Source organism: Macaca mulatta, chromosome 14, assembly GCF_049350105.2.
Source record: "Macaca mulatta isolate MMU2019108-1 chromosome 14, T2T-MMU8v2.0, whole genome shotgun sequence".
In the NCBI taxonomy this organism is placed as follows: Eukaryota; Metazoa; Chordata; class Mammalia; order Primates; family Cercopithecidae; genus Macaca; species Macaca mulatta.
Window position 1 is genome coordinate 65,197,873 of NC_133419.1, and position 23,477 is coordinate 65,221,349.

Genomic DNA, 23,477 nt, shown 5'->3' on the forward strand with positions numbered 1-23,477 from the left:
TGTGTTCTGTGAAATCATCTCACAGAGTTACAGCTTTCCCCTCAAGGAGCCTTTCGCTAAGACAGTTTATGTGGAATTGGCAAAGTGATATTTGGAAGCCCATAGAGGGCTATGGTGAAAAAGGAAATATCCTCAGATGAAATCTGGAAAGAAGCTTTCTGAGAAACTGCTTAGCGTTCTGTTAATTCATCTCACAGAGTTACATCTGTATTTCGTGGATCTCTTTGCTAGCCTTATTTCTGTGGAATCTGAGAACAGATATTTCGGATCCCTTTGAAGACTATAGGGCCAAAGGAAATATCCTCCGATAACAAAGAGAAAGAAGCTTTCTGAGAAACTTCTTTGTGTTCTGTGAAATCATTTCACAGAGTTACAGCTTTCCCCTCACGGAGCCTTTCGCTAAGACAGTTCTTTTGAAACTGGCAAAGTGATATTTGGAAGCCCATAGAGGGCTATGGTGAAAAAGGAAATATCCTCAGATGAAATCTGGAAAGAAGCTTTCTGAGAAACTGCTTAGTGTTCTGTTAATTCATCTCACAGAGTTACATCTGTATTTCGTGGATCTCTTTGCTAGCCTTATTTCTGTGGAATCTGAGAACAGATATTTCGGATCCCTTTGAGGACTATAGGGCCAAAGGAAATATCCTCCGATAACAAAGAGAAAGAAGCTTTCTGAGAAACTTCTTTGTGTTTTGTGAAATCATCTCACAGAGTTACAGCTTTCCCCTCAAGAAGCCTTTCGCTAAGACAGTTCTTGTGGAATTGGCAAAGTGATATTTGGAAGCCCATAGAGAGCTATGGTGAAAAAGGAAATATCCTCAAATGAAATCTGGAAAGAAGCTTTCTGAGAAACTGCTTAGTGTTCTGTTAATTCATCTCACAGAGTTACATATGTATTTCGTGGATCTCTTTGCTAGCCTTATTTCTGTGGAATCTGAGAACAGATATTTCGGATCCCTTTGAAGACTATAGGGCCAAAGGAAATATCCTCCGATAACAAAGAGAAAGAAGCTTTCTGAGAAACTTCCTTGTGTTCTGTGAAATCATCTCACAGAGTTACAGCATTTCCCTCAAGAAGCCTTTCGCTAAGACAGTTCTTGTGGAATTGGCAAAGTGATATTTGGAAGCCCATAGAGGGCTATGGTGAAAAAGGAAATATCCTGAAATGAAATCTGGAAGGAAGCTTTCTGAGAAACTGCTTAGTGTTCTGCTAATTCATCTCACAGAGTTACATCTGTATTTCGTGGATCTCTTTGCTAGCCTTATTTCTGTGGAATCTGAGAACAGATATTTCAGATCCCTTTGAAGACTATAGGGCCAAAGGAAATATCCTCCGATAACAAAGAGAAAGAAGCTTTCTGAGAAACTTCTTTGTGTTCTGTGAAATCATCTCACAGAGTTGCAGCTTTCCCCTCAAGAAGCCTTTCGCTAAGACAGTTCTTGTGGAATTGGCAAAGTGATATTTGGAAGCCCATAGAGGGCTATGGTGAAAAAGGAAATATCCTCCGATGAAATCTGGAAAGAAGCTTTCTGAGAAACTGCTTAGTGTTCTGTTAATTCATGTCATAGAGTTACATCTGTATTTCGTGGATCTCTTTGCTAGCCTTATTTCTGTGGAATCTGAGAACAGATATTTCGGATCCCTATGAAGACTATAGGGCCAAAGGAAATATCCTCCGATAACAAAGAGAAAGAAGCTTTCTGAGAAACTTCTTTGTGTTCTGTGAAATCATCTCACAGAGTTACAGCTTTCCCCTCAAGAAGCCTTTCACTAAGACAGTTCTTGTGGAATTGGCAAAGTGATATTTGGAAGCCCTTAGAGGGCTATGGTGAAAAAGGAAATATCCTCAAATGAAATCTGGAAAGAAGCTTTCTGAGAAACTGCTTAGTGTTCTGTTAATTCATCTCACAGAGTTACATCTGTATTTCGTGGATCTCTTTGCTAGCCTTATTTCTGTGAAATCTGAGAACAGATATTTCGGATCCCTTTGAAGACTATAGGGCCAAAGGAAATATCCTCCGATAACAAAGAGAAAGAAGCTTTCTGAGAAACTTCTTTGTGTTCTGTGAAATCATCTCACAGAGTTGCAGCTTTCCCCTCAAGAAGCCTTTCGCTAAGACAGTTCTTGTGGAATTGGCAAAGTGATATTTGGAAGCCCATAGAGGGCTATGGTGAAAAAGGAAATATCCTCAAATGAAATCTGGAAAGAAGCTTTCTGAGAAACTGTTTAGTGTTCTGTTAATTCATCTCACAGAGTTACATCTGTATTTCGTGGATCTCTTTGCTAGCCTTATTTCTGTGGAATCTGAGAACAGATATTTCGGATCCCTTTGAAGACTATAGGGCCAAAGGAAATATCCTCCGATAACAAAGAGAAAGAAGCTTTCTGAGAAACTTCGTTGTGTTCTGTGAAATCATCTCACAGAGTTACAGCTTTCCCCTCACGGAGCCTTTCGCTAAGACAGTTCTTTTGAAATTGGCAAAGTGATATTTGGAAGCCCTTAGAGGGCTATGGTTAAAAAGGAAATATCCTCAAATGAAATCTGGAAAGAAGCTTTCTGAGAAACTGCTTAGTGTTCTCTTAATTCATCTCACAGAGTAATATCTGTATTTCGTGGATCTCTTTGCTAGCCTTATTTCTGTGGAATCTGAGAACAGATATTTCGGATCCCTTTGAAGACTATAGGGCCAAAGGAAATATCCTCCGATAACAAAGAGAAAGAAGCTTTCTGAGAAACTTCGTTGTGTTCTGTGAAATCATCTCACAGAGTTACAGCTTTCCCCTCACGGAGCCTTTCGCGAAGACAGTTCTTGTGGAATTGGCAAAGTGATATTTGGAAGCCCATAGAGGGCTATGGTGAAAAAGGAAATATCCTCAGAGGAAATCTGGAAAGAAGCTTTCTGAGAAACTGCTTAGTGTTCTGTTAATTCATCTCACAGTGTTACATCTGTATTTCATGGATCTCTTTGCTAGCCTTATTTCTGTGGAATCTGAGAACAGATATTTCAGATCCCTTTGAAGACTATAGGGCCAAAGGAAATATCCTCCGATAACAAAGAGAAAGAAGCTTTCTGAGAAACTTCTTTGTGTTCTGTGAAATCATCTCATAGAGATACAGCTTTCCCCACAAGAAGCCTTTCTCTAGGATAGTTCTTGTGGAATTGGCAAAGTGATATATGGAAGCCCCTAGAGGGCTATGGTGAAAAAGGAAATATCCTTAGATGAAATCTGGAAAGAAGCTTTCTGAGAAACTGCTTAGTGTTCTGTTAATTCATCTCACAGAGTTACATCTGTATTTCGTGGATCTCTTTGCTAGCCTTATTTCTGTGGAATCTGAGAACAGATATTTCGGATCCCTTTGAAGACTATAGGGCCAAAGGAAATATCCTCCGATAACAAAGAGAAAGAAGCTTTCTGAGAAACTTCGTTGTGTTCTGTGAAATCATCTCACAGAGTTACAGCTTTCCCCTCAAGGAGCCTTTCGCTAAGACAGTTTATGTGGAATTGGCAAAGTGATATTTGGAAGCCCATAGAGGGCTATGGTGAAAAAGGAAATATCCTCAGATGAAATCTGGAAAGAAGCTTTCTGAGAAACTGCTTAGTGTTCTGTTAATTCATCTCACAGAGTTACATCTGTATTTCCTGGATCTCTTTGCTAGCCTTATTTCTGTGGAATCTGAGAACAGATATTTCGGATCCCTATGAAGACTATAGGGCCAAAGGAAGTATCCTGCGATAACAAAGAGAAAGCAGCTTTCTGAGAAACTTCTTTGTGTTTTGTGAAATCATCTCACAGAGTTACAGCTTTCCCCTCAAGAAGCCTTTCGCTAAGACAGTTCTTGTGGAATTGGCAAAGTGATATTTGGAAGCCCATAGAGGGCTATGGTGAAAAAGGAAATATCCTCAGATGAAATCTTTAAAGAAGCTTTCTGAGAAACTGCTTAGTGTTCTGTTAATTCATCTCACAGAGCTACATCTGTATTTCGTGGATCTCTTTGCTAGCCTTATTTCTGTGGAATCTGAGAACAGATATTTCGGATCCCTTTGAAGACTATAGGGCCGAAGGAAATATCCTCCGATAACAAAGAGAAAGAAGCTTTCTGAGAAACTTCTTTGTGTTCTGTGAAATCATCTCACAGAGTTGCAGCTTTCCCCTCAAGAAGCCTTTCGCTAAGCCAGTTCTTGTGGAATTGGCAAAGTGATATTTGAAAGCCCTTGGGCTATGGTGAAAAAGGAAATATCCTCAGATGAAATCTGGAAAGAAGCTTTCTGAGAAACTGCTTAGTGTTCTGTTAATTCATGTCATAGAGTTACATCTGTATTTCGTGGATCTCTTTGCTAGCCTTATTTCTGTGGAATCTGAGAACAGATATTTCGGATCCCTATGAAGACTATAGGGCCAAAGGAAATATCCTCCGATAACAAAGAGAAAGAAGCTTTCTGAGAAACTTCTTTGTGTTCTGTGAAATCATCTCACAGAGTTACAGCTTTCCCCTCAAGAAGCCTTTCACTAAGACAGTTCTTGTGGAATTGGCAAAGTGATATTTGGAAGCCCATAGAGGGCTATGGTGAAAAAGGAAATATCCTCAAATGAAATCTGGAAAGAAGCTTTCTGAGAAACTGCTTAGTGTTCTGTTAATTCATCTCACAGAGTTACATCTTTATTTCGTGTATCTCTTTGCTAGCCTTATTTCTGTGAAATCTGAGAACAGATATTTCGGATCCCTTTGAAGACTATAGGGCCAAAGGAAATATCCTCCGATAACAAAGAGAAAGAAGCTTTCTGAGAAACTTCGTTGTGTTCTTTGAAATCATCTCACAGAGTTACAGCTTTCCCCTCAAGGAGCCTTTCGCTAAGACAGTTTATGTGGAATTGGCAAAGTGATATTTGGAAGCCCATAGAGGGCTATGGTGAAAAAGGAAATATCCTCAGATGAAATCTGGAAAGAAGCTTTCTGAGAAACTGCTTAGCGTTCTGTTAATTCATCTCACAGAGTTACATCTGTATTTCGTGGATCTCTTTGCTAGCCTTATTTCTGTGGAATCTGAGAACAGATATTTCGGATCCCTTTGAAGACTATAGGGCCAAAGGAAATATGCTCCGATAACAAAGAGAAAGAAGCTTTCTGAGAAACTTCTTTGTGTTCTGTGAAATCATCTCACAGAGTTACAGCTTTCCCCTCACGGGGCCTTTCGCTAAGACAGTTCTTTTGAAACTGGCAAAATGATATTTGGAAGCCCATAGAGGGCTATGGTGAAAAAGGAAATATCCTCAGATGAAATCTGGAAAGAAGCTTTCTGAGAAACTGCTTAGTGTTCTGTTAATTCATCTCACAGAGTTACATCTGTATTTCCTGGATCTCTTTGCTAGCCTTATTTCTGTGGAATCTGAGAACAGATATTTCGGATCCCTATGAAGACTATAGGGCCAAAGGAAGTATCCTGCGATAACAAAGAGAAAGCAGCTTTCTGAGAAACTTCTTTGTGTTTTGTGAAATCATCTCACAGAGTTACAGCTTTCCCCTCAAGAAGCCTTTCGCTAAGACAGTTCTTGTGGAATTGGCAAAGTGATATTTGGAAGCCCATAGAGGGCTATGGTGAAAAAGGAAATATCCTCAGATGAAATCTGGAAAGAAGCTTTCTGAGAAACTGCTTAGTGTTCTGTTAATTCATCTCACAGAGCTACATCTGTATTTCGTGGATCTCTTTGCTAGCCTTATTTCTGTGGAATCTGAGAACAGATATTTCGGATCCCTTTGAAGACTATAGGGCCAAAGGAAACATCCTCCGATAACAAAGAGAAAGAAGCTTTCTGAGAAACTTCTTTGTGTTCTGTGAAATCATCTCACAGAGTTGCAGCTTTCCCCTCAAGAAGCCTTTCGCTAAGACAGTTCTTGTGGAATTGGCAAAGTGATATTTGGAAGCCCATAGAGGGCTATGGTGAAAAAGGAAATATCCTCAGATGAAATCTGGAAAGAAGCTTTCTGAGAAACCGCTTAGTGTTCTGTTAATTCATGTCATAGAGTTACATCTGTATTTCGTGGATCCCTTTGCTAGCCTTATTTCTGTGGAATCTGAGAACAGATATTTCGGATCCCTTTGAAGACTATAGGGCCAAAGGAAATATCCTCCGATAACAAAGAGAAAGAAGCTTTCTGAGAAACTTCTTTGTGTTCTGTGAAACCATCTCACAGAGTTGCAGCTTTCCCCTCAAGAAGCCTTTCGCTAAGACAGTTCTTGTGGAATTGGCAAAGTGATATCTGGAAGCCCATAGAGGGCTATGGTGAAAAAGGAAATATCCTCAAATGAAATCTGGAAAGAAGCTTTCTGAGAAACTGCTTAGTGTTCTGTTAATTCATCTCACAGAGTTACATCTGTATTTGGTGGATCTCTTTGCTAGCCTTATTTCTGTGGAATCTGAGAACAGATATTTCGGATCCCTTTGAAGACTATAGGGCCAAAGGAAATATCCTCCGATAACAAAGAGAAAGAAGCTTTCTGAGAAACTTCGTTGTGTTCTGTGAAATCATCTCACAGAGTTACAGCTTTCCCCTAACGGAGCCTTTCGCTAAGACAGTTCTTTTGAAATTGGCAAAGTGATATTTGGAAGCCCATAGAGGTCTATGGTGAAAAAGGAAATATCCTCAAATGAAATCTGGAAAGAAGCTTTCTGAGAAACTGCTTAGTGTTCTCTTAATTCATCTCACAGAGTTATATCTGTATTTCGTGGATCTCTTTGCTAGCCTTATTTCTGTGGAATCTGAGAACAGATATTTCGGATCCCTTTGAAGACTATAGGGCCAAAGGAAATATCCTCCGATAACAAAGAGAAAGAAGCTTTCTGAGAAACTTCGTTGTGTTCTGTGAAATCATCTCACAGAGTTACAGCTTTCCCCTCACGGAGCCTTTCGCTAAGACAGTTCTTTTGAAACTGGCAAAGTGATATTTGGAAGCCCATAGAGGGCTATGGTGAAAAAGGAAATATCCTCAGATGAAATCTGGAAAGAAGCTTTCTGAGAAACTGCTTAGTGTTCTGTTAATTTATCTCACAGAGTTACATCTGTATTTCGTGGATCTCTTTGCTAGCCTTATTTCTGTGGATTCTGAGAACAGATACTTCGGATCCCTATGAAGACTATAGGGCCAAAGGAAATATCCTGCGATAACAAAGAGAAAGAAGCTTTCTGAGAAACTTCTTTGTGTTTTGTGAAATCATCTCACAGAGTTGCAGCTTTCTCCTCAAGAAGCCTTTCGCTAAGACAGTTCTTGTGGAATTGGCAAAGTGATATTTGGAAGCCCATAGAGGGCTATGGTGAAAAAGGAAATATCCTCAAATGAAATCTGGAAAGAAGCTTTCTGAGAAACTGCTTAGTGTTCTGTTAATTCATCTCACAGAGTTACATCTGTATTTCGTGGATCTCTTTGCTAGCCTTATTTCTGTGGAATCTGAGAACAGATATTTCGGATCCCTTTGAAGACTATAGGGCCAAAGGAAATATCCTCCGATAACAAAGAGAAAGAAGCTTTCTGAGAAACTTCGTTGTGTTCTGTGAAATCATCTCACAGAGTTACAGCTTTCCCCTCAAGGAGCCTTTCGCTAAGACAGTTTATGTGGAATTGCCAAAGTGATATTTGGAAGCCCATAGTGGGCTATGGTGAAAAAGGAAATATCCTCAGATGAAATCTGGAAAGAAGCTTTCTGAGAAACTGCTTAGCGTTCTGTTAATTCATCTCACAGAGTTACATCTGTATTTCGTGGATCTCTTTGCTAGCCTTATTTCTGTGGAATCTGAGAACAGATATTTCGGATCCCTTTGAAGACAATAGGGCCAAAGGAAATATCCTCCGATAACAAAGAGAAAGAAGCTTTCTGAGAAAATTCTTTGTGTTCTGTGAAATCATCTCACAGAGTTACAGCTTTCCCCTCACGGAGCCTTTCGCTAAGACAGTTCTTTTGAAACTGGCAAAGTGATATTAGGAAGCCCATAGAGGGCTATGGTGAAAAAGGAAATATCCTCAGATGAAATCTGGAAAGAAGCTTTCTGAGAAACTGCTTAGTGTTCTGTTAATTCATCTCACAGAGTTACATCTGTATTTCGTGGATCTCTTTGCTAGCCTTATTTCTGTGGAATCTGAGAACAGATATTTCGGATCCCTATGAAGACTATAGAACCAAAGGAAATATCCTGCGATAACAAAGAGAAAGAAGCTTTCTGAGAAACTTCTTTGTGTTTTGTGAAATCATCTCACAGAGTTACAGCTTTCCCCTCAAGAAGCCTTTCACTAAGACAGTTCTTGTGGAATTGGCAAAGTGATATTTGGAAGCCCATAGAGGGCTATGGTGAAAAAGGAAATATCCTCAAATGAAATCTGGAAAGAAGCTTTCTGAGAAACTGCTTAGTGTTCTGTTAATTCATCTCACAGAGTTACATCTGTATTTCGTGGATCTCTTTGCTAGCCTTATTTCTGTGAAATCTGAGAACAGATATTTCGGATCCCTTTGAAGACTATAGGGCCAAAGGAAATATCCTCCGATAACAAAGAGAAAGAAGCTTTCTGAGAAACTTCTTTGTGTTCTGTGAAATCATCACACAGAGTTGCAGCTTTCCCCTCAAGAAGCCTTTCGCTAAGACAGTTCTTGTGGAATTGGCAAAGTGATATTTGGAAGCCCATAGAGGGCTATGGTGAAAAAGGAAATATCCTCAGAGGAAATCTGGAAAGAAGCTTTGTGAGAAACTGCTTAGTGTTCTGTTAATTCATCTCACAGTGTTACATCTGTATTTCATGGATCTCTTTGCTAGCCTTATTTCTGTGGAATCTGAGAACAGATATTTCAGATCCCTTTGAAGACTATAGGGCCAAAGGAAATATCCTCCGATAACAAAGAGAAAGAAGCTTTCTGAGAAACTTCTTTGTGTTCTGTGAAATCATCTCACAGAGATGCAGCTTTCCCATCAAGAAGCCTTTCTCTAGGATAGTTCTTGTGGAATTGGCAAAGTGATATATGGAAGCCCATAGAGGCCTATGGTGAAAAGGAAATATCCTCAGATGAAATCTGGAAAGAAGCTTTCTGAGAAACTGCTTAGTGTTCTGTTAATTCATCTCACAGAGTTACATATGTATTTGGTGCATCTCTTTGCTAGCCTTATTTCTGTGGAATCTGAGAACAGATATTTCGGATCCCTTTGAAGACTATAGGGCCAAAGGAAATATCCTCCGATAACAAAGAGAAAGAAGCTTTCTGAGAAACTTCGTTGTGTTCTGTGAAATCATCTCACAGAGTTACAGCTTTCCCCTCAAGGAGCCTTTCGCTAAGACAGTTTATGTGGAATTGGCAAAGTAATATTTGGAAGCCCATAGAGGGCTATGGTGAAAAAGGAAATATTCTCAGATGAAATCTGGAAAGAAGCTTTCTGAGAAACTGCTTAGAGTTCTGTTAATTCATCTCACAGAGTTACATCTGTATTTCGTGGATCTCTTTGCTAGCCTTATTTCTGTGGAATCTGAGAACAGATATTTCGGATCCATGTGAAGACTATAGGGCCAAAGGAAATATGCTCCGATAACAAAGAGAAAGAAGCTTTCTGAGAAACTTCTTTGTGTTCTGTGAAATCATCTCACAGAGTTACAGCTTTCCCCTCACGGAGCCTTTCGCTAAGACAGTTCTTTTGAAACTGGCAAAGTGATATTTGGAAGCCCATAGAGGGCTATGGTGAAAAAGGAAATATCCTCAGATGAAATCTGGAAAGAAGCTTTCTGAGAAACTGCTTAGTGTTCTGTTAATTCATCTCACAGAGTTACATCTGTATTTCGTGGATCTCTTTGCTAGCCTTATTTCTGTGGAATCTGAGAACAGATATTTCGGATCCCTATGAAGACTATAGGGCCAAAAGAAGTATCCTGCGATAACAAAGAGAAAGAAGCTTTCTGAGAAACTTCTTTGTGTTTTGTGAAATCATCTCACAGAGTTACAGCTTTCCCCTCAAGAAGCCTTTCGCTAAGACAGTTCTTGTGGAATTGGCAAAGTGATATTTGGAAGCCCATAGAGGGCTATGGTGAAAAAGGAAATATCCTTAGATGAAATCTGGAAAGAAGCTTTCTGAGAAACTGCTTAGTGTTCTGTTAATTCATCTCACAGAGCTACATCTGTATTTCTTGGATCTCTTTGCTAGCCTTATTTCTGTGGAATCTGAGAACAGATATTTCGGATCCCTTTGAAGACTATAGGGCCAAAGGAAATATCCTCCGATAACAAAGAGAAAGAAGCTTTCTGAGAAACTTCTTTGTGTTCGGTGAAATCATCTCACAGAGTTGCAGCTTTCCCCTCAAGAAGCCTTTCGCTAAGACAGTTCTTGTGGAATTGGCAAAGTGATATTTGGAAGCCCATAGAGGGCTATGGTGAAAAAGGAAATATCCTCAGATGAAATCTGGAAAGAAGCTTTCTGAGAAACTACTTAGTGTTCTGTTAATTCATGTCATAGAGTTACATCTGTATTTCGTGGATCTCTTTGCTAGCCTTATTTCTGTGGAATCTGAGAACAGATATTTCGGATCCCTATGAAGACTATAGGGCCAAAGGAAATATCCTCCGATAACAAAGAGAAAGAAGCTTTCTGAGAAACTTCTTTCTGTTCTGTGAAATTATCTCACAGAGTTACAGCTTTCCCCTCACGGAGCCTTTCGCTAAGACAGTTCTTGTGGAATTGGCAAAGTGATATTTGGAAGCCCATAGAGGGCTATGGTGAAAAAGGAAATATCCTCAGATGAAATCTGGAAAGAAGCTTTCTGAGAACCTGCTTAGTGTTCTGTTAATTCATCTCACAGAGTTACATCTGTAATTCTTGGATCTCTTTGCTAGCCTTATTTCTATGGAATCTGAGAACAGATATTTCGGATCCCTTTTAAGACTATAGGGCCAAAGGAAATATCCTCCGATAACAAAGAGAAAGAAGCTTTCTGAGAAACTTCTTTGTGTTCTGTGAAATCATCTCACAGAATTACAGCTTTCCCCTCAAGAAGCCTTTCGCTAAGACAGTTCTTGTGGAATTGGCAAAGTGATATTTGGAAGCCCATAGAGGGCTATGGTGAAAAAGGAAATATCCTCAAATGAAATCTGGAAAGAAGCTTTCTGAGAAACTGCTTAGTGTTCTCTTAATTCATCTCACAGAGTTACATCTGTATTTCGTGGATCTCTTTGCTAGCCTTATTTCTGTGGAATCTGAGAACAGATATTTCGGATCCCTTTGAAGACTATAGGGCCAAAGGAAATATCCTCCGATAACAAAGAGAAAGAAGCTTTCTGAGAAACTTCGTTGTGTTCTGTGAAATCATCTCACAGAGTTACAGCTTTCCCCTCACGGAGCCTTTCGCTAAGACAGTTCTTGTGGAATTGGCAAAGTGATATTTGGAAGCCCATAGAGGGCTATGGTGAAAAAGGAAATATCCTCAGAGGAAATCTGGAAAGAAGCTTTCTGAGAAACTGCTTAGTGTTCTGTTAATTTATCTCACAGTGTTACATCTGTATTTCATGGATCTCTTTGCTAGCCTTATTTCTGTGGAATCTGAGAACAGATATTTCAGATCCCTTTGAAGACTATAGGGCCAAAGGAAATATCCTCCGATAACAAAGAGAAAGAAGCTTTCTGAGAAACTTCTTTGTGTTCTGTGAAATCATCTCATAGAGATGCAGCTTTCCCCTCAAGAAGCCTTTCTCTAGGATAGTTCTTGTGGAATTGGCAAAGTGATATATGGAAGCCCATAGAGGGCTATGGTGAAAAAGGAAATATCCTCAGATGAAATCTGGAAAGAAGCTTTCTGAGAAACTGCTTAGTGTTCTGTTAATTCATCTCACAGAGTTACATCTGTATTTCGTGCATCTCTTTGCTAGCCTTATTTCTTTGGAATCTGAGAACAGATATTTCGGATCCCTTTGAAGACTATAGGGCCAAAGGAAATATCCTCCGATAACAAAGAGAAAGAAGCTTTCTGAGAAACTTCGTTGTGTTCTTTGAAATCATCTCACAGAGTTACAGCTTTCCCCTCAAGGAGCCTTTCGCTAAGACAGTTTATGTGGAATTGGCAAAGTGATATTTGGAAGCCCATAGAGGGCTATGGTGAAAAAGGAAATATCCTCAGATGAAATCTGGAAAGAAGCTTTCTGAGAAACTGCTTAGCGTTCTGTTAATTCATCTCACAGAGTTACATCTGTATTTCGTGGATCTCTTTGCTAGCCTTATTTCTGTGGAATCTGAGAACAGATATTTCGGATCCCTTTGAAGACTATAGGGCCAAAGGAAATATGCTCCGATAACAAAGAGAAAGAAGCTTTCTGAGAAACTTCTTTGTGTTCTGTGAAATCATCTCACAGAGTTACAGCTTTCCCCTCACGGAGCCTTTCGCTAAGACAGTTCTTTTGAAACTGGCAAAATGATATTTGGAAGCCCATAGAGGGCTATGGTGAAAAAGGAAATATCCTCAGATGAAATCTGGAAAGAAGCTTTCTGAGAAACTGCTTAGTGTTCTGTTAATTCATCTCACAGAGTTACATCTGTATTTCCTGGATCTCTTTGCTAGCCTTATTTCTGTGGAATCTGAGAACAGATATTTCGGATCCCTATGAAGACTATAGGGCCAAAGGAAGTATCCTGCGATAACAAAGAGAAAGCAGCTTTCTGAGAAACTTCTTTGTGTTTTGTGAAATCATCTCACAGAGTTACAGCTTTCCCCTCAAGAAGCCTTTCGCTAAGACAGTTCTTGTGGAATTGGCAAAGTGATATTTGGAAGCCCATAGAGGGCTATGGTGAAAAAGGAAATATCCTCAGATGAAATCTGGAAAGAAGCTTTCTGAGAAACTGCTTAGTGTTCTGTTAATTCATCTCACAGAGCTACATCTGTATTTCGTGGATCTCTTTGCTAGCCTTATTTCTGTGGAATCTGAGAACAGATATTTCGGATCCCTTTGAAGACTATAGGGCCAAAGGAAACATCCTCCGATAACAAAGAGAAAGAAGCTTTCTGAGAAACTTCTTTGTGTTCTGTGAAATCATCTCACAGAGTTGCAGCTTTCCCCTCAAGAAGCCTTTCGCTAAGACAGTTCTTGTGGAATTGGCAAAGTGATATTTGGAAGCCCATAGAGGGCTATGGTGAAAAAGGAAATATCCTCAGATGAAATCTGGAAAGAAGCTTTCTGAGAAACCGCTTAGTGTTCTGTTAATTCATGTCATAGAGTTACATCTGTATTTCGTGGATCCCTTTGCTAGCCTTATTTCTGTGGAATCTGAGAACAGATATTTCGGATCCCTTTGAAGACTATAGGGCCAAAGGAAATATCCTCCGATAACAAAGAGAAAGAAGCTTTCTGAGAAACTTCTTTGTGTTCTGTGAAATCATCTCACAGAGTTGCAGCTTTCCCCTCAAGAAGCCTTTCGCTAAGACAGTTCTTGTGGAATTGGCAAAGTGATATTTGGAAGCCCATAGAGGGCTATGGTGAAAAAGGAAATATCCTCAAATGAAATCTGGAAAGAAGCTTTCTGAGAAACTGCTTAGTGTTCTGTTAATTCATCTCACAGAGTTACATCTGCATTTCGTGGATCTCTTTGCTAGCCTTATTTCTGTGGAATCTGAGAACAGATATTTCGGATCCCTTTGAAGACTATAGGGCCAAAGGAAATATCCTCCGATAACAAAGAGAAGGAAGCTTTCTGAGAAACTTCGTTGTGTTCTGTGAAATCATCTCACAGAGTTACAGCTTTCCCCTAACGGAGCCTTTCGCTAAGACAGTTCTTTTGAAATTGGCAAAGTGATATTTGGAAGCCCATAGAGGGCTATGGTGAAAAAGGAAATATCCTCAAATGAAATCTGGAAAGAAGCTTTCTGAGAAACTGCTTAGTGTTCTCTTAATTCATCTCACAGAGTTATATCTGTATTTCGTGGATCTCTTTGCTAGCCTTATTTCTGTGGAATCTGAGAACAGATATTTCGGATCCCTATGAAGACTATAGGGCCAAAGGAAGTATCCTGCGATAACAAAGAGAAAGAAGCTTTCTGAGAAACTTCTTTGTGTTTTGTGAAATCATCTCACAGAGTTACAGCTTTCCCCTCAAAAAGCCTTTCGCTAAGACAGTTCTTGTGGAATTGGCAAAGTGATATTTGGAAGCCCATAGAGGGCTATGGTGAAAAAGGAAATATCCTCAGATGAAATCTGGAAAGAAGCTTTCTGAGAAACTGCTTAGTGTTCTGTTAATTCATCTCACAGAGCTACATCTGTATTTCGTGGATCTCTTTGCTAGCCTTATTTCTGTGGAATCTGAGAACAGATATTTCGGATCCCTTTGAAGACTATAGGGCCAAAGGAAACATCCTCCGATAACAAAGAGAAAGAAGCTTTCTGAGAAACTTCTTTGTGTTCTGTGAAATCATCTCACAGAGTTGCAGCTTTCCCCTCAAGAAGCCTTTCGCTAAGACAGTTCTTGTGGAATTGGCAAAGTGATATTTGGAAGCCCATAGAGGGCTATGGTGAAAAAGGAAATATCCTCAGATGAAATCTGGAAAGAAGCTTTCTGAGAAACCGCTTAGTGTTCTGTTAATTCATGTCATAGAGTTACATCTGTATTTCGTGGATCCCTTTGCTAGCCTTATTTCTGTGGAATCTGAGAACAGATATTTCGGATCCCTTTGAAGACTATAGGGCCAAAGGAAATATCCTCCGATAACAAAGAGAAAGAAGCTTTCTGAGAAACTTCTTTGTGTTCTGTGAAATCATCTCACAGAGTTGCAGCTTTCCCCTCAAGAAGCCTTTCGCTAAGACAGTTCTTGTGGAATTGGCAAAGTGATATTTGGAAGCCCATAGAGGGCTATGGTGAAAAAGGAAATATCCTCAAATGAAATCTGGAAAGAAGCTTTCTGAGAAACTGCTTAGTGTTCTGTTAATTCATCTCACAGAGTTACATCTGTATTTCGTGGATCTCTTTGCTAGCCTTATTTCTGTGGAATCTGAGAACAGATATTTCGGATCCCTTTGAAGACTATAGGGCCAAAGGAAATATCCTCCGATAACAAAGAGAAAGAAGCTTTCTGAGAAACTTCGTTGTGTTCTGTGAAATCATCTCACAGAGTTACAGCTTTCCCCTAACGGAGCCTTTCGCTAAGACAGTTCTTTTGAAATTGGCAAAGTGATATTTGGAAGCCCATAGAGGGCTATGGTGAAAAAGGAAATATCCTCAAATGAAATCTGGAAAGAAGCTTTCTGAGAAACTGCTTAGTGTTCTCTTAATTCATCTCACAGAGTTATATCTGTATTTCGTGGATCTCTTTGCTAGCCTTATTTCTGTGGAATCTGAGAACAGATATTTCGGATCCCTTTGAAGACTATAGGGCCAAAGGAAATATCCTCCGATAACAAAGAGAAAGAAGCTTTCTGAGAAACTTCGTTGTGTTCTGTGAAATCATCTCACAGAGTTACAGCTTTCCCCTCACGGAGCCTTTCGCTAAGACAGTTCTTTTGAAACTGGCAAAGTGATATTTGGAAGCCCATAGAGGGCTATGGTGAAAAAGGAAATATCCTCAGATGAAATCTGGAAAGAAGCTTTCTGAGAAACTGCTTAGTGTTCTGTTAATTTATCTCACAGAGTTACATCTGTATTTCGTGGATCTCTTTGCTAGCCTTATTTCTGTGGATTCTGAGAACAGATACTTCGGATCCCTATGAAGACTATAGGGCCAAAGAAATATCCTGCGATAACAAAGAGAAAGAAGCTTTCTGAGAAACTTCTTTGTGTTTTGTGAAATCATCTCACAGAGTTGCAGCTTTCTCCTCAAGAAGCCTTTCGCTAAGACAGTTCTTGTGGAATTGGCAAAGTGATATTTGGAAGCCCATAGAGGGCTATGGTGAAAAAGGAAATATCCTCAAATGAAATCTGGAAAGAAGCTTTCTGAGAAACTGCTTAGTGTTCTGTTAATTCATCTCACAGAGTTACATCTGTATTTCGTGGATCTCTTTGCTAGCCTTATTTCTGTGGAATCTGAGAACAGATATTTCGGATCCCTTTGAAGACTATAGGGCCAAAGGAAATATCCTCCGATAACAAAGAGAAAGAAGCTTTCTGAGAAACTTCGTTGTGTTCTGTGAAATCATCTCACAGAGTTACAGCTTTCCCCTCAAGGAGCCTTTCGCTAAGACAGTTTATGTGGAATTGGCAAAGTGATATTTGGAAGCCCATAGAGGGCTATGGTGAAAAAGGAAATATCCTCAGATGAAATCTGGAAAGAAGCTTTCTGAGAAACTGCTTAGCGTTCTGTTAATTCATCTCACAGAGTTACATCTGTATTTCGTGGACCTCTTTGCTAGCCTTATTTCTGTGGAATCTGAGAACAGATATTTCGGATCCCTTTGAAGACTATAGGGCTAAAGGAAATATCCTCCGATAACAAAGAGAAAGAAGCTTTCTGAGAAACTTCGTTGTGTTCTGTGAAATCATCTCACAGAGTTACAGCTTTCCCCTCACGGAGCCTTTCGCTAAGACAGTTCTTTTGAAACTGGCAAAGTGATATTTGGAAGCCCATAGAGGGCTATGGTGAAAAAGGAAATATCCTCAGATGAAATCTGGAAAGAAGCTTTCTGAGAAACTGCTTAGTGTTCTGTTAATTCATCTCACAGAGTTACATCTGTATTTCGTGGATCTCTTTGCTAGCCTTATTTCTGTGGAATCTGAGAACAGATATTTTGCATCCCTATGAAGACTATAGGGCCAAAGGAAATATCCTGCGATAACAAAGAGAAAGAAGCTTTCTGAGAAACTTCCTTGTGTTTTGTGAAATCATCTCACAGAGTTACAGCTTTCCCCTCAAGAAGCCTTTCACTAAGACAGTTCTTGTGGAATTGGCAAAGTGATATTTGGAAGCCCATAGAGGGCTATGGTAAAAAAGGAAATATCCTCAAATGAAATCTGGAAAGAAGCTTTCTGAGAAACTGCTTAGTGTTCTGTTAATTCATCTCACAGAGTTACATCTGTGTTTCGTGGATCTCTTTGCTAGCCTTATTTCTGTGAAATCTGAGAACAGATATTTCGGATCCCTTTGAAGACTATAGGGCCAAAGGAAATATCCTCCGATAACAAAGAGAAAGAAGCTTTCTGAGAAACTTCTTTGTGTTCTGTGAAATCATCTCACAGAGTTGCAGCTTTCCCCTCAAGAAGCCTTTCGCTAAGACAGTTCTTGTGGAATTGGCAAAGTGATATTTGGAAGCCCATAGAGGGCTATGGTGAAAAAGGAAATATTCTCAGATGAAATCTGGAAAGAAGCTTTCTGAGAAACAGCTTAGCGTTCTGTTAATTCATCTCACAGAGTTACATCTGTGTTTCGTGGATCTCTTTGCTAGCCTTATTTCTGTGGAATCTGAGAACAGATATTTCGGATCCATGTGAAGACTATAGGGCCAAAGGAAATATGCTCCGATAACAAAGAGAAAGAAGCTTTCTGAGAAACTTCTTTGTGTTCTGTGAAATCATCTCACAGAGTTACAGCTTTCCCCTCACGGAGCCTTTCGCTAAGACAGTTCTTTTGAAACTGGCAAAGTGATATTTGGAAGCCCATAGAGGGCTATGGTGAAAAAGGAAATATCCTCAGATGAAATCTGGAAAGAAGCTTTCTGAGAAACTGCTTAGTGTTCTCTTAATTCATGTCATAGAGTTACATCTGTATTTCGTGGATCTCTTTGCTAGCCTTATTTCTGTGGAATCTGAGAACAGATATTTCGGATCCCTATGAAGACTATAGGGCCAAAGGAAATATCCTCTGATAACAAAGAGAAAGAAGCTTTCTGAGAAACTTCTTTCTGTTCTGTGAAATCATCTCACAGAGTTACAGCTTTCCCCTCACGGAGCCTTTTGCTAAGACAGTTCTTGTGGAATTGGCAAAGTGATATTTGGAAGCCCATAGTGGGCTATGGTGAAAAAGGAAATATCCTCAGATGAAATCTGGAAAGAAGCTTTCTGAGAACCTGCTTAGTGTTCTGTTAATTCATCTCACAGAGTTACATCTGTAATTCTTGGATCTCTTTGCTAGCCTTATTTCTGTGGAATCTGAGAACAGATATTTCGGATCCCTTTGAAGACTATAGGGCCAAAGGAAATATCCTCCGATAACAAAGAGAAAGAAGCTTTCTGAGAAACTTCTTTGTGTTCTGTGAAATCATCTCACAGAGTTGCAGCTTTCCCCTCAAGAAGCCTTTCGCTAAGACTGTTCTTGTGGAATTGGCAAAGTGATATTTGGAAGCCCATAGAGGGCTATGGTGAAAAAGGACATATCCTCAAATGAAATCTGGAAAGAAGCTTTCTGAGAAACTGCTTAGTGTTCTCTTAATTCATCTCACAGAGTTACATCTGTATTTCGTGGATCTCTTTGCTAGCCTTATTTCTGTGGAATCTGAGAACAGATATTTCGGATCCCTTTGAAGACTATAGGGCCAAAGGAAATATCCTCCGATAACAAAGAGAAAGAAGCTTTCTGAGAAACTTCGTTGTGTTCTGTGAAATCACATCACAGAGTTACAGCTTTCCACTCACGGATCCTTTCGCTAAGACACTTCTTTTGAAATTGGCAAAGTGATATTTGGAAGCCCATAGAGGGCTATGGTGAAAAAGGAAATATCCTCAGATGAAATCTGGAAAGAGGCTTTGTGAGAAACTGCTTAGTGTTCTGTTAATTCATCTCACAGTGTTACATCTGTATTTTATGGATCTCTTTGCTAGCCTTATTTCTGTGGAATCTGAGAAAAGATATTTCGGATCCCTTTGAAGACTATAGGGCCAAAGGAAATATCCTCCGATAACAAAGAGAAAGAAGCTTTCTGAGAAACTTCTTTGTGTTCTGTGCAATCATCTCACAGAGTTGCAGCTTTCCCCTCAAGAAGCCTTTCGCTAAGTCAGTTCTTGTGGAACTGGCAAAGTGATATTTGGAAGCCCTTAGAGGGCTATGGTGAAAAAGGAAATATCCTCAGATGAAATCTGGAAAGAAGCTTTCTGAGAAACTGCTTAGTGTTCTGTTAATTCATCTCACAGAGTTACATCTGTATTTCGTGGATCTCTTTGCTAGCCTTATTTCTGTGGAATCTGTGAACAGATATTTCGGATCCCTTTGAACACCATAGGGCCAAAGGAAATATCCTCCGATAACAAAGAGAAAGAAGCTTTCTGAGAAACTTCTTTGTGTTCTGTGAAATCATCTCACAGAGTTGCAGCTTTCCCCTCAAGAAGCCTTTCGCTAAGACAGTTCTTGTGGAATTGGCAAAGTGATATTTGGAAGCCCATAGAGGGCTATGGTGAAAAAGGAAATATCCTCAGATGAAATCTGGAAAGAAGCTTTCTGAGAAACTGCTTAGTGTTCTGTTAATTCATCTCACAGAGTTACATCTGTATTTCGTGGATCTCTTTGCTAGCCTTATTTCTGTGGAATCTGAGAACAGATATTTCGGATCCCTTTGAAGACTATAGGGCCAAAGGAAATATCCTCCGATAACAAAGAGAAAGAAGCTTTCTGAGAAACTTCGTTCTGTTCTGTGAAATCATCTCACAGAGTTACGGCTTTCCCCTCATGGAGCCTTTCGCTAAGACAGTTCTTTTGAAATTGGCAAAGTGATATTTGGAAGCCCATAGAGGGCTATGGTGAAAAAGGAAATATCCTCAGAGGAAATCTGGAAAGAAGCTTTCTGAGAAACTGCTTAGTGTTCTGTTAATTCATCTCACAGTGTTACATCTGTATTTCATGGATCTCTTTGCTAGCCTTATTTCTGTGGAATCTGAGCACCTATATTTCAGATCCCTTTGAAGACTATAGGGCCAAAGGAAATATCCTCCGATAACAAAGAGAAAGAAGCTTTCTGAGAAACTTCTTTGTGTACTGTGAAATCATCTCACAGAGTTGCAGCTTTCCCCTCAAGAAGCCTTTCGCTAAGACAGTTTATGTGGAATTGGCAAAGTGATATTTGGAAGACCATAGAGGGCTATGGTGAAAAAGGAAATATCCTCAGATTAAATCTGGAAAGAAGCTTTCTGAAAAACTGCTTAGCGTTCTGTAAATTCATCTCACAGAGTTACATCTGTATTTCGTGGATCTCTTTGCTAGCCCTATTTCTGTGGAATCTGAGAACAGATATTTCGGATCCCTTAGAAGACTATAGGGCCAAAGGAAATATCATCCGATAACAAAGAGAAAGAAGCTTTCTGAGAAACTTCGTTGTGTTCTGTGAAATCATCTCACAGAGTTACAGCTTTCCCCTCACGGAGCCTTTCGCTAAGACAGTTCTTTTGAAACTGGCAAATTGATATTTGGAAGCCCATAGAGGGCTATGGTGAAAAAGGAAATATCCTCAGATGAAATCTGGAAAGAAGCTTTCTGAGAAACTGCTTAGTGTTCTGTTAATTCATCTCACAGAGTTACATCTGTATTTCGTGGATCTCTTTGCTAGCCTTATTTCTGTGGAATCTGAGAACAGATATTTCAGATCCCTTTGAAGACTATAGGGCCAAAGGAAATATCCTCCGATAACAAAGAGAAAGAAGCTTTCTGAGAAACTTCTTTGTGTTCTGTGAAATCATCTCACAGAGTTGCAGCTTTCCCCTCAAGAAGCCTTTCGCTAAGACAGTTCTTGTGGAATTGGCAAAGTGATATTTGGAAGCCCATAGAGGGCTATGGTGAAAAAGGAAATATCCTCAGATGAAATCTGGAAAGAAGCTTTCTGAGAAACTGCTTAGTGTTCTGTTAATTCATCTCACAGAGTTACATCTGTATTTCGTGGATCTCTTTGCTAGCCTTATTTCTGTGGAATCTGAGAACAGATATTTCGGATCCCTATGAAGACTATAGGGCCAAAGGAAATATCCTCCGATAACAAAGAGAAAGAAGCTTTCTGAGAAACTTCTTTGTGTTCTGTGAAATCATCTCACAGAGTTACAGCTTTCCCCTCAAGAAGCCTTTCGCTAAGACAGTTCTTGTGGAATTGGCAAAGTGATATTTGGAAGCCCATAGAGGGCTATGGTGAAAAAGGAAATATCCTCAAATGAAATCTGGAAAGAAGCTTTCTGAGAAACTGCTTAGTGTTCTGTTAATTCATCTCACAGAGTTACATCTGTATTTCGTGGATCTCTTTGCTAGCCTTATTTCTGTGGAATCTGAGAACAGATATTTCGGATCCCTTTGAAGACTATAGGGCCAAAGGAAATATCCTCCGATAACAAAGAGAAAGAAGCTTTCTGAGAAACTTCTTTGTGTTCTGTGAAATCATCTCTCAGAGTTACAGCTTTCCCCTGACGGAGCCTTTCGCTAAGACAGTTCTTTTGAAATTGGCAAAGTGATATTTGGAAGCCCATAGAGGGCTATGGTGAAAAAGGAAATATTCTCAGATGAAATCTGGAAAGAAGCTTTCTGAGAAACTGCTTAGTGTTCTGTTAATTCATCTCACAGTGTTACATCTGTATTTCATGGATCTCTTTGCTAGCCTTATTTCTGTGGAATCTGAGAACAGATATTTCAGATCCCTTTGAAGACTATAGGGCCAAAGGAAATATCCTCCGATAACAAAGAGAAAGAAGCTTTCTGAGAAACTTCGTTGTGTTCTGTGAAATCATCTCACAGAGTTGCAGCTTTCCCCTCAAGAAGCCTTTCGCAAAGACAGTTCATGTGGAATTGGAAAAGTGATATTTGGAAGCCCATAGAGGGCTATGGTGGAAAAGGAAATATCCTCAGATGAAATCTGGAAAGAAGCTTTCTGAGAAACTGCTTAGTGTTCTGTTAATTCATCTCACAGAGTTACATCTGTATTTCGTGGATCTCTTTGCTAGCCTTATTTCTGTGGAATCTGAGAACAGATATTTCGGATCCCTATGAAGACTATAGGGCCAAAGGAAATATCCTCCGATAACAAAGAGAAAGAAGCTTTCTGAGAAACTTCTTTGTGTTCTGTGAAATCATCTCACAGAGTTGCAGCTTTCCCCTCAAGAAGCCTTTCGCTAAGACAGTTCTTGTGGAATTGGCAAAGTGATATTTGGAAGCCCATAGAGGGCTATGGTGAAAAAGGAAATATCCTCAGATGAAATCTGGAAAGAAGCTTTCTGAGAAACTGCTTAGTGTTCTGTTAATTCATCTCACAGAGTTACATCTGTATTTCGTGGATCTCTTTGCTAGCCTTATTTCTGTGGAATCTGAGAACAGATATTTCGGATCCCTTTGAAGACTATAGGGCCAAAGGAAATATCCTCCGATAACAAAGAGAAAGAAGCTTTCTGAGAAACTTCGTTCTGTTCTGTGAAATCATCTCACAGAGTTACAGCTTTCCCCTCATGGAGCCTTTCGCTAAGACAGTTCTTTTGAAATTGGCAAAGTGATATTTGGAAGCCCATAGAGGGCTATGGTGAAAAAGGAAATATCCTCAGAGGAAATCTGGAAAGAAGCTTTCTGAGAAACTGCTTAGTGTTCTGTTAATTCATCTCACAGTGTTACATCTGTATTTCATGGATCTCTTTGCTAGCCTTATTTCTGTGGAATCTGAGAACCTATATTTCAGATCCCTTTGAAGACTATAGGGCCAAAGGAAATATCCTCCGATAACAAAGAGAAAGAAGCTTTCTGAGAAACTTCTTTGTGTACTGTGAAATCATCTCACAGAGTTGCAGCTTTCCCCTCAAGAAGCCTTTCGCTAAGACAGTTTATGTGGAATTGGCAAAGTGATATTTGGAAGACCATAGAGGGCTATGGTGAAAAAGGAAATATCCTCAGATTAAATCTGGAAAGAAGCTTTCTGAAAAACTGCTTAGCGTTCTGTAAATTCATCTCACAGAGTTACATCTGTATTTCGTGGATCTCTTTGCTAGCCCTATTTCTGTGGAATCTGAGAACAGATATTTCGGATCCCTTAGAAGACTATAGGGCCAAAGGAAATATCATCCGATAACAAAGAGAAAGAAGCTTTCTGAGAAACTTCGTTGTGTTCTGTGAAATCATCTCACAGAGTTACAGCTTTCCCCTCACGGAGCCTTTCGCTAAGACAGTTCTTTTGAAACTGGCAAATTGATATTTGGAAGCCCATAGAGGGCTATGGTGAAAAAGGAAATATCCTCAGATGAAATCTGGAAAGAAGCTTTCTGAGAAACTGCTTAGTGTTCTGTTAATTCATCTCACAGAGTTACATCTGTATTTCGTGGATCTCTTTGCTAGCCTTATTTCTGTGGAATCTGAGAACAGATATTTCAGATCCCTTTGAAGACTATAGGGCCAAAGGAAATATCCTCCGATAACAAAGAGAAAGAAGCTTTCTGAGAAACTTCTTTGTGTTCTGTGAAATCATCTCACAGAGTTGCAGCTTTCCCCTCAAGAAGCCTTTCGCTAAGACAGTTCTTGTGGAATTGGCAAAGTGATATTTGGAAGCCCATAGAGGGCTATGGTGAAAAAGGAAATATCCTCAGATGAAATCTGGAAAGAAGCTCT